We start from the raw sequence: 12,660 nt of genomic DNA on the forward strand, positions 1-12,660 counted from the left end.
ATGGGCATGAATAAACAAAATATTTTTTATCCCATTACTAAAAATATGAATAAAAACTACTTCATATCCATTACTTTATAAGATAATAAATAAATATAAATCATATATATTAATTTTTCACATATTTAATTATATAATATAATATTATGACTAAATTAATTTATATGTAACACTTTATATAATTTTTTTATTTAAACGATTATTAAATACGAAAATATCACTATCAAATTCATACCGTAGCCAATTTGCTTATTCGACCCTTGCATAAATTCAAAAAGTCCAGGACAAATCACCTGTCGAGTTGTTCTCTGTTTGAAAAAATAAAAATAAAAAGATAATAGTAAGTGTTTAGTACTTTCGGGTTGTGTAATTATAAAGGGTGAAAAAGGATTGGATAATATATGATTCGTATTTTATCCGTATTAAAAAAATTAGATATGATTATTTATGTGAATTCGCATGCTAATATAGTTTTACGTTTTTAATATTTATATTTAAATAATAGATATATACTATATAGTTTAATATATATTATGAAAAAAAATATGTTATTTATCATTATAATTAGATAAATATTATGAACTTTGGTATTTTTAAATAATATTTATATAATTTTTTAATAAACATCAAATCCGATTTGTATATATATCCGTATAAAAAAAACAGATATAAATATGGTTTCATCACTATTTATCCGATCTGTTTTCACCCCTAACTAATTATGCTAATAATTTGACTAGTTAAATAAATTTTAGATACAATAATATATGGCGACTGGCGAGACGTGCTTAAGTGCACAATTTGGTAAATTCACTGCTTTCAAATGACCATTTAAATGAGTTTTTATCGATAAAAAAAAGTATTTACAAAATTCTATTAGATTGTAAAATTGATTTTCTAATTATATGTTCATACATAAATTATGTTTAACTATTCATATGGACTGTCTGAATTTAAAAATTTGTAATATATATTCATAATACAGATCGATTTGTAATATCGCATATTACCTTAGTGTGACAGTGTCAGTACTCCTACCAACGAGTTCTCTCTCGTAAGAGAGAAAAAATTAACAGGCGAGTTCTCTGGCCGAATTGGCGTGTATGAGCCAAAACACGATTGTAGAATTCTTTATATTTTGGATATTTGATAGAATATCACATCACATCACGTTTTTCATTCACGTGCTTATTATTTTTATTTTTTTTGGTAAATATTGGCAGTGACTGCCGTCTGCCGACAGTTGTATTTTCTTGCACGTGTTCCATTTCGGGCATCAAATTCTATCCATGTATACGCAGGAGGAGGGTTCAAATGCCTCAATTTTTCTGTGCCTCCGTCATGCATTTATTTTTTTAAACTTAAATAACTCAAAATTCAAAACTTAAACATCAAAATAAAACCGTTAGATGTGATCTATGTTATTTTCTCTGTGTTCATAAAAAAATTATCACATTTTGATTTTGCTTTTATATAAATCAATAAGTTGAAAAATCAACGTCTAGAAATTATCCACATTAGTATACATTTTTACAAGCTCAAGATAATAACCAAAACAAGTTTAAATGCCATAATTTTTTACACATGCATAGATAAAATGATATAGTTTATATCCAACGGTTTTATTTTGAATTTTAAGATTTAAATTTTGAGTTATTAAAGTTTTTAAAAATGGAGGCATTTGAACCCTCCTCTATTAGCAGAGTTAAAATGTCCTATTAATTTTTTGCTCTATTATGTTCCAACATTATTATCTCTATTTTTAAAATCTAAATAATTTATCTAACCGTTTAACATGATTTTCATGTTAAAATGTGCTTGGATAACAAATTTTACAATTTTTATAAAAATTTTTTTTACTAATTGTTTAGAGGGATACAAAATCACTATTTTTGAAGGTCCAGAATCTTCTAAAAACAGTGATTTTGTACCTATCTTAAAAAATAACAAAACAAATTTAAAAATATAAAATTATGTATCAAAGCACATTTTAATATGAAGATCATATTAAGCAGTTTGAGACGACCGTTTAAATTTTGAAAATAGAGATAACGATATGGGGGTATGATGGGGCACAAAACCAATGGGACATTTTAACCCTACTCTATTTATATATATATTCTACGGTACATTAGCAGAAATTTTAAAAACTGAGAAGCTAGGTATGAATTCAGATCCAGTGATGTAACTTAATTTTTGGATTTTAAATCTGGACCGTCCGATTCAACTTCATGATAATTCATTCTGAAGTGGAGCGCACATATTCTGAGCAACGGATTCGAATTCAGGGGATCCGGACCGGAAGTATCCAGTACATATAAGCTAGCAAAGCCAAAAGTAGGATAAGGGTCTCTGAAAATGTTGTATATCTTATGTTCTATTTATTTTTTAGCATATGCTGTATACTATAAACACTTAAATTTTATTATATAAGATGATTATTTTTAATACAGTATCGTATGACTATATATGTGTTATTATAATAAAATAATTTTAACAAATATATATGAGTTTTGTAGAGACTTGAGGTTTTTCATTGCATGCATGTTCTACAACATTATCTCAGCTACCAGTGATGACCATGCACAACAGCACAAGTACAACAAATCTCATCAATTAGACTGCATCAAGATTCGTGCTTTCGCAATAAGGCATGTGCTGCTGGGTTGTTAGACATGGCGCATGCCTTTTAGAGCCTGGATTTTAGACAATTGGAAATCACATGATACTTCCTGGTTTTAAACAATTTTACCGTGAAAAGGATCTTGAGAGCGGGAAAGGGGGCGTCCGACACCCATCGGACCACTTTTGTGTTCGATGAGTTCTTTTCACCGTCGGATCTGCTTTAGGATTCACGCCGACAATTTCGCGTCTGCTTTAAAATCCGTACACACGAATCCTAAAACAGATCTGACAGTGAGAGAACCCATCGAACACAAAAGTGGTCCGATGGCTATCGGACAGCCCCCTCTTCCCTTGAGAGCATGGTGTGTATCAGTGTATGGTTGTATATTCTTTTGGGAAAAAGAGATTACTGAGACAGCACAGCATGCAACTTGCAATTAAAAAATGCAACTCCGCTGCGGTGCAAATCCACTTGCAATCGTTTGGAAAGTGATGCATATCAGCCTATACACTTTGCTAATGCTCTGGGTACCCCAGTATCATTGTTATTTATATATTTATCCCGCATTGCATTTTCTTCTCTTATGTATATAAAATTATAATTCGGCGGAAATCAAGTCAGTTCATTAATTTTCTTTGTTTATTGTGAATTTTTCAAATCCGTTCTGTTTCCAGCCGTACAGGCTTGTACCTTTCCCAGATACACCACATTTATTGCGGTCATATCTCGAATCAGGATTTCTTTTAGAAATTAAAAAAAGCAAATCTTTACAAAAAGAGATTATTTTTTTGCGAAAAAATAAAGACGGAATCATACAAACGGTACAGTTTCATGATGTGTAGTTTTTATGGAACCGCATCGATGGTGCGATTTCAGTAATTTTCAAATGTTAAATCTCTTGATGCGGTTAGTGCGATTTCATTAAGAAGAAATTAATGACTTGACCACAAATTTGTTCATAAACTATTCAAACTGTTCTTTTGATGCGGTTCCATCAGCCTGAATTTGGTGGTTGTTTCTTCTTAAGAAAAAACCCGAAAATTTTGCCATATCCTACAAAAAAAGATTAATTTCTCATGTACCCTTCAAGAATTGTTGAATTTCTTATTTACTCCTCTACTCTTAGTTATATATCACATATCCCTCAACTCTTATTTTTCTTTTCTATTTACCCTTTAAATTAATAGCCCACAATTAAATACTATCTAATTTATTTATTTTTCATTATACGCTTATTATTTCCTTTTGATTTAAATTTTTCATTGTTGTGCACCTTCATGACTCTTCATTTCATCTAAAATTTCACTATTGAGTTGAAGCTTTTTTTAGAAAAGCCAAAAAAAGCCATCCGCAAATTTAGGCCTATTGGTTTCGAATATTAGCTATTAGGTACGGATTTACCTACATGGGTATTAATTTCATATTGTTTATTACTTATATTATCTTGAATATGAGGCTAAAATCCTGATCCTGAGCATATCTATCTACATGGGTAATATTGTCGTACTATTTCTTGATTGCAACTCTTTTGTTTTAGGTTGGTTGTTGCTGAGACTTGTGAGGAGCTATCCACTGCATCACCCCCTCGGCCAGAGCTTTCATATAATGGGGTTGAGGTCTCTATTAATGCAAGTGGGAGTCACCACTAGCTGAGAAAGCTTAATTTCAAAATTAATGCTATAAAAGCAGATATTGTTACTTGTGGAGGTGTTTACATGTATGCTAATCAACAAGGATGCCATGCGGTCCGAAATTTTAGATGAAATAAAGAGTCATGAGGATGCACAACAATGGAAAATTTAAATCAAAGGTAAAGAATAAGGGTATAATGAAAAATAAATAAATTAAATAGTATTTAATTGTGGATTATTAATTCAAAGGGTAAATAGAAAAGAAAAATAAGAGCTGAGGAATATGTGAGATATAACTAAAAGTAGAGAAGTAAACAAGAAATTCAACAACTCTTGAAGGATACATAAGAAATTAACTCTACAAAAAAAAGCTTCAAATATGCCCTCAAATTTATGAAATTTTGAATTTCGCCCTACCATTAGCAAAGCTAATAGTAAAACATGATAATTACCGCTTGCCAAATGAGAGGTAACCGTTCTCCAAATATTTGACGCAGCTGCAGGTAAAAAGCTTGTTAATTTTAAAAATAAATAAAATATTTTATAATTTATATGTACTACAAGGATAACAAAAAAAAGATAAAATATCTTAGAATTTATGTATATTAGAAGGATCGCAAAAAAAATTCTGGTTGAATTTTGAGGCTAAATTTTTTTTTTTTTGGATCTGAGTTATTGATCTTAGTTCAAACTTGGATCTACGTTAATAAATTATGTTTTGTGGTTCTTCTAGTGCATTCAAATTCTAAGATATTTCATTTATTTCTCTAAAGTTGTTTTATATTATAATATTTTCATATTTTCATAAAATGATTTTCAGAGAAAATAAATGAAGTACATTAGAATTTGAATGTGCTAAAGGAATTATAGATTTTTTTATTGACCCATATCCAAAATTTGAACTGGGATCGATAAATATTTTTACTTTTTTTTCATGCAACACATTAAGAAACATTTTTTTTCCAATCTTAAAAAATCTGATCTGAAAAATGTTTCGTGGTCCTTCTGATATATTTTATCTACTTTTTACATGGTCTTTCTAGTATTTCATCTATTTTCATAAATTAACAAACATTTTATATGCAGCCGCGTCAAATATTTAGAGAACGATACCGCTAGATTTGCTAGCAATAATTATCATGTTTTACCGGTAGATTAGCGGTAGGGTCAAAATTTAAAATAAAGCTAGCGGTTGGGTCAAAAATTCAAATTTTCATAATTTTAGAGCATATTTGGATTCTTTTTTGTTTTTTTAAGGATATGAATAAAAATTTCGGGAAAAATAAAAATCAAATAATCAATTCATTTTCTGAAAATTTGATTTTTTTTTTTTTAATTCCTACAATTAAACGAATCTAAGATCTATGCCTGGTTTAATTGAGAAGTCAGAACTATCCTTGATGATTCCTAGGTGAATTTTTGGGCTTATCTTTAACAGAGACAGCACAAGAAAAGGCTAAATCTGTTGTGACTTGGGGCGTGACGTATGACATGACCTCAGTACATTCGTAATCTGTTACTTTCATCTCCAGTGATCTTATAATGGAGAGAACCGGTAGATTCATTACTCTTCGATAATGATTAATGACAATAGCAAAGAAAAGGGTTGGGGGTTTTCATTATTTCAAATATTAACGAGGCGATTCTCAACTCACTATCATACAAACGCAAGACTCAATTTATAATTGGACGATCAATTGATTTAGTTGAGATGTTAATTTTTTTTGTTTCTTTATTAAACTGATCTCCTAAAACTTTGCACCTGATTGGATTAAGCCGTTGTTTTAAAATTAGTTGCGTTGATGTAGCACCTTATGAAAGTGACATGAACATTTGTATCATTAACATTACATTATTATTGATTTAGTGTTGATGTTAAATTTATATCACCACCTACCACCCAACATTTTTTAATAGAAGATAGGTGTATTTATTTTAATCAAGAGTAGTAATTTATGGGTCTGATTAAAGAAAAAAATATATTCAACTAATTTAATCAAATACAAGTATACAACTGTCAGGAATTAAAGAAGATGCAAAATATTTGGATGACGATGCAACATGGCAAAGGAATTCTCAGGTGAGGTACATAATAAAGTCAATGTATAATTTTTAAAATTATGGAGGTAACATAAAATGTACGATACAATATACTAAGTTTCCGTTAAAATTTTCTCTTAAGAACAATTATTTAATGGCTGGTTTTCAATAACAAAATTTCGACAAAAGGATAACTTGGTTAAGTTTCTGATGTCTCTAACTTTTGGAATTCTTGTGTTAATATGTGTAAAATGGACAGAATAAATTGTGAGGCGTTTCTAGTGGCGAATAGAAGAATTTTCCAAGATGTTGAACGGTGTGCTGCTAATTTATTGTTTTATCTGTGCTTAATCTCTTATATTAATTTTTGATGTTCTGTAGAGGTCTCCTCATACGGCCTTCTGATTGAAGTAATGTCAATGTTAAAGCAGCGTGTAAATCACTTTCTTCCAAATGAACAGTTTAATTTTCAAATGGTTATTGTCAACAACCAAGGAACAGTCTTGTCATGGTACGTATTAAAGTTGGTCTTAGATACACTACAGTCTACAATAATAGGGTGTAATTTGCAAAAGATCACAAAATGAAATTTCCGAATGTTAGAAACTGAGCAAATTTTTATTTTTAGAAATAAAAAAAATTAAATTATCAGAAATTGGATTTTTTTTTTCTTGACCCCAAGCAAATAAACAGTGACGGACTCTTATTTTTTTTCGAGAAATTTTATGTTGTGCTTTATTTTTTATATAGTCTAGAATAAAATGTTATGGGTGGTGTAAAATTAGTCTCTATTCGTAGCAATAAAATTTTATATGATTAATTTCATTCATGTTTAATTCTCATAACTTGAAAAATCTAGTTCCACCCCTGCATTAATTGTAGTATCTACTAGGACTGAATCAATAATTTGATCGTAGTAGTTTTTGTAAGTTGAAATGCTTTCCGAACCGTTAATTTGTAGAAAATGATACGTATTTTCAGACTTTTTGCAGCGAAAACACACTGCAACTTACGAAAAATACTAAGCTCAAATCATTAATTTAGTAATAATAAAGTTATGGAATCCACATACCCTCTCATCTCCTTTCTTTTCTCTCCTCTACCCCCATTGGAGAGAGACTAATCAGACATAAATATTGGTTCGATCCCATTAAATTTCCATATTATATGATCGTTAATGCAGTATTTGTGAAAGTCAATGAACCTAACCATTACTTCATCCCAATGAGACTTCCATCTTTTATCTAAAAGAAAAAACAACCCATATTATTTTTGAAATTTTTGAATTTCTAAAAAAATAAAAAAATAACAAAGGGGATATGACTTCATTGCTTTCATCATAGGTAAAACAAATGCGGCGTGTAGGAAGGTACATCCGGTCTGTTTCATACCCAGCCAGTTTGTTTCTTGATGGACTTATTTTCCCACAATCGAGTAAATAAAGTTCCAATTTACCATCTCTATTTACTGACTTTGGTGATAAGTCAAATGCGTATTAAAAACATAAAGGGAGGAATTTGTTCGGAAAGTAACATTCTAGCAGTGTCATAGCAATTAATTGATGTGATATTTGTTAATAAATTTAGCCTCCACTGGTGCCACTTGTCGGTTTCTCTTGCTGTCATGAAATAGAAAATCATTTTGCTCTTAAAAGGCCTCAATAAGTTAGGCGATTGGAACGAAATATACAAAAATTCTACCCGACTTATAAATACAAAAAGCAATTAAGAAAATGATGTTTATAAATTTTATCCTACGGCAATAAATTAATGCTAAGAAAACATTTAAATCATAAATACATATAAATGTAGAAGATGAACAAAAACAGTTGAACTCTTTATAAACCCCCTTTAAGGTTCTACGAAATTTCTATTTTATTAAAACAAAAAAAAATATACATACAAATATAATTCGAGAAACTTCCTGCAATGCAAAAGGCATTTTCCATGTCCTTACAACGTGTGTGCTAATGTGGCGCAATAATGCGAGGAGCCAAAAGAAAAGGCCTAATTAAAAAATCACGTGTCAAATGAGATCTAACGGCACCTCATCCACCACCTTGGGTCCCTCCATCCAACCAGTGTTACCCAACTTAAACTACCATGTTTCTCTGAGAAGGCTCAAGTCTGTTGTGAATTTGCACATCCTATTATTAATCTCATTCGTATGAATTGATGATGTAATATACATATAATAGTTTTAGTGTATGTTTAACTTTATAGTGTATTTTTAATATCTAAAATGAATTATTTATATTCATAAATTTAAAATTGTATTCTGTTTCTTCATTATTTATAACAGTGTCTGTATTAAAAATTTCAAAATTTAAAAGTTTAGCTTTTGCAACGGTTGTTATAATAGCTTTTGTTAATGTATCTACTGCCATAAAGAAAGTCATATTAAATAACAATTAGTTTCATGCGATCACTAAAAAAAACATACAATGAAATAAATATTAACCTTCATCTCAATATTAGTCAATTAAGTTTTTTTAACTCTTAACAGGGGAGAATTTGGAGATGTTTAGCAGAGAAACAGGGTACAATACCGTTCCCCGTTTCCTCCAATTTCAATCCTACATCCCCCTTTGTTTGCTTCCAGGGCTCTCCCTCTCCCTCCCCTCCACAGATACCGACAAAAAGGAAAAGAAGATTCCACCCTCCTCCTCTCTTAACTCTTATCTCCTCTCCATTGCCACTTCAGCAGGACTTGTGGCACTTGCTCTTGGAACTTGGAGTTGGGGCCATGATTAAAGATTTAAAGTGGAAGAGCAATTATTTTTGTTATTGGCGATCCAACGATCTAAGTGTTTTTTTAACAGAATATTAATTATTACTTTAACATGATAATTCAGGAATGTAATGATTATTATTGGATCAAAGCATCAACGAAATATTATTTTTTAGATTAAATTGCTTAATTACTTCGTTTGCCTGCTCATATATGTATCTCATAATTGAGGAGGCCAATGTCTCATTTTAGGTGCCTCTGTTGTATCTCCATTTTGAACTATAATATATTTTGAACTTTAATAATTTAAAATATAACTTGAATATAAATTAAAATTGTTAAATATGATTTATATCAATTTCTTTATAATATGCATTTAAAAAATTACGGCATTTAATTTTGTTTTTATTGATATCAAGAGCTCATAAAAATACACTGATATGAATGGTTTATAGACGTTGAATTTTAACTTATTGATTGATTTAAAGTAAAATCTGAAAAACAATAAATTTTTGTGTGTACGTAGAAAAAATAATATTGATCTAGTTTAACTGTTTTATAATTTTATAATTTTTGTTATTAAAAATTCAGAAATAAATACATACCGGATACACATTCTAAAAACATTTAAACCTTCCTTATAATTAATATATTTGCTAGAATATTTTGTTTGTTGGGTAGTTATAAGTGGAAATGAAGACATCATGTGAACCATCCACGTCATCAATTCACTCCTCCAAATCAAAACGTCTCTCTCACCGGTAGATAACACCGCCCACAAATTACTATGCTCTATTGCCGAAGGGCTATTCTAAAAAAAAAAAAAAACTATGCTGATATGCTCTCTGCTTCACTATTGCTCACATTTTCATATTAGCTGTCTAATATAAGTTTTGCTTCGCCCCACCATTACTCCAACATCTGCACGATTATATTATGTGTTTTTGCTAGACTCTCACATTTTCATATATAGAATTTCATGTAGGTGCTTCATTACCATACAATTATAAAATAGAGACTCCGCTTTCAACATCCACCAACAACTGATTTTGTCTTTAACACCAAAAAACACTGGAATAATGATAACTGATTTTGCTAAAAATGTACCTTACCTCCAACCCCATTCCTCTTTCCACATAGTAATAACTTCGAAATTAAAAAAAAAAATACTCGATGATGTGTAAAATTTATTATTGGAGAATAATTTTGAAAAGTAATTCATTTTTGTTACACAATTAATATACCAAAATAATATCATTTTTAAGTAAATATAAAATGTATGTAATTTTTTGTGGAAAATTCAAGTACGAATAAAACTAGTATACACAAGTTTAGTTTAGTTTAGTTCACGAATACTGCTAGTATCGGACAAATTATTCATGAAAAATTTGATTAATTCTTCTATTTGTTCGTGGAGGTGTTGATAAAAATAATGTGATATTACTTGAAAAATATTGTTATTATACTCCGGACAAATATTATACTTTCTATCATACTCCACTTTCCCGAAATGTAACTTGTAACTACAAATTAAGTGATTTTTCTAAAATCGAACTTGTCCATTACGTGATGGTATTATTAAAAAAGATATAGTAAATTCCTGAGCACATTCTGGGTGCATGTTTGGATCACCATAGCAGCATTTAATTACTAACCAAGATAACTATACTCTAATGAAGTGGTCCCACATGTGGGACTTAGTCGGAGACACGGGTCCAGCACAGGGACCTTTCCAAGAGTCATCGTCGTTGCAGCTGTTAATTATCCCTTCATTCGCTCCTAACTTTGCACTTACCTTCCCGGCTGCTCATCTGTCATCCATTTGAAGTTTATTTTTCTTCTTGGACCAAGCATTTGCATTTAATATATACTCCGGTCAACTCCTCCTCCTTTACCAACTTTTTTTTTTTTTTTTTTTATCTCGTTCACAATCTCTTAAACTGAATTTACAATAAATATTTTATTATTAGATTTGTATATATGAAAAACATTTTTAGGGTCGAGTTCATACACAATTTTTTTTAATTAGAGATATTTTTCATGTAAAAGTTATATAATTTATTTATTTATAAAAATATACTTAAAGTTGACTCGGCTCTTAAACAAAATATAAAGTAAAATTTCAAAGTTAAATACTATAATTGACAACATCAATATTTTACAGCATATTCTACTACCATCAGCACGATCATTTGAATAAAAAGTCAAACTACAGATGAAATAATTAATTATACATGTTTTGTATAAGTTTTTTATAGTTTATTTAAATGAAATATGCACATTTTTTATAGTTTATTTAAATGGAACCATGCGCTCTAAGATACTGTAATTAAAGAAAAAGAAGTTGCACATTGTTTATTTGAATAAATATGTCATAGCCATCATTATGGTATTCTCGTGGAGATAAAATATTCATATTTTTTATTGAAATTATAACTTGTTACGCAATTAAATCTAAGATAAATATTTAACCAATTTGAAAATGTTCATTGCATACTATTACATTAAAAAAATACTTTTTTAAGATAGCCAATGTAATACACAATTCTATAATTCTCACACTGGTCTTTTATTTAATTGATGTTGTTTTTCAAAAGCTATAATTAAATTAATAAATATTGCAAGTCTCAAACAAACATCCGGTTGTCCTTAAAATAACAATATGGTTAACTGATTGACAGTAATTAGAATTATTTATTTAACATTCTGTTTATTGATAGGGAAAATTGGTTATTTACCACTCCAAAACCTTCAAATTATAAAAATGCCATCCCGAAATTTGAAATTGTAAAAATGCCACTCCAAACTTCATTAATTTGTAATTTTTCCATTTATACTGTATTAGTCTTGTTAAATTTTTTTAATAATAATAATGACTAAAATACCCTTAATCAGAAGGATCGCCATTTTATAATTTTGCCAGTTTATCCTCTTTGTCCTCTCGTTACTGGCTGAGTTCATCAACCCATTGACTCAACACACGTAAAATAAATTAAGGGCCTAATTGATAGTCGAATAACTTGTTTTTCTAGTAAAAGCAACTTGAGCAGTAAAACCTCTGGAGGTCTCCGCCTTTGCTAAAACCTCTCTCTGTTTCAGTCTCTCTCAACTCTCCTCTGATGTGGCGTCTTGTACGGACATTAGCCGCCACCGCAGCTGTGATCGCCGTGGCTGCCGGGGTGGCCATGACGAAAGTGGCATACGCCAATGGTCGCTTCTTCTTCCCATTAGAGCTCCGGCAGTTCCTCCTGCTGGGCCTGCCGCTAACGTACCTGGGTCCCACTCGTCAGACCAGTCTAGGTCCAGTTTGACATCTTCTGGTGGGTTTGATCCATAATCGCTTGAGCGCGGCACAGAGGCTTTGAGAGAAATTAACCAATCTCCTCATGCCAAGAAGGTGTTTGATGAACTCAGTTATAATTTCGCCATATTAAAAAAAACTAATTTGTAATCGGAAATACATGAAGGGTATAATCAGAAATACAAAAATACGTATTTCAAAACAGTATTTTTAAGTTAATTTTTAATAAAAATAGAATAAGAATACAATATAAATGACAAAATTACAAATTAATGAAGTTTGGAGTGACATTTTTACAATTTCAAATTTCAGGATGACATTTTTATAATTTG

Source organism: Carex rostrata, chromosome 1 (assembly GCF_964058835.1).
Source record: "Carex rostrata chromosome 1, lpCarRost1.2, whole genome shotgun sequence".
Taxonomy (NCBI): Eukaryota; Viridiplantae; Streptophyta; class Magnoliopsida; order Poales; family Cyperaceae; genus Carex; species Carex rostrata.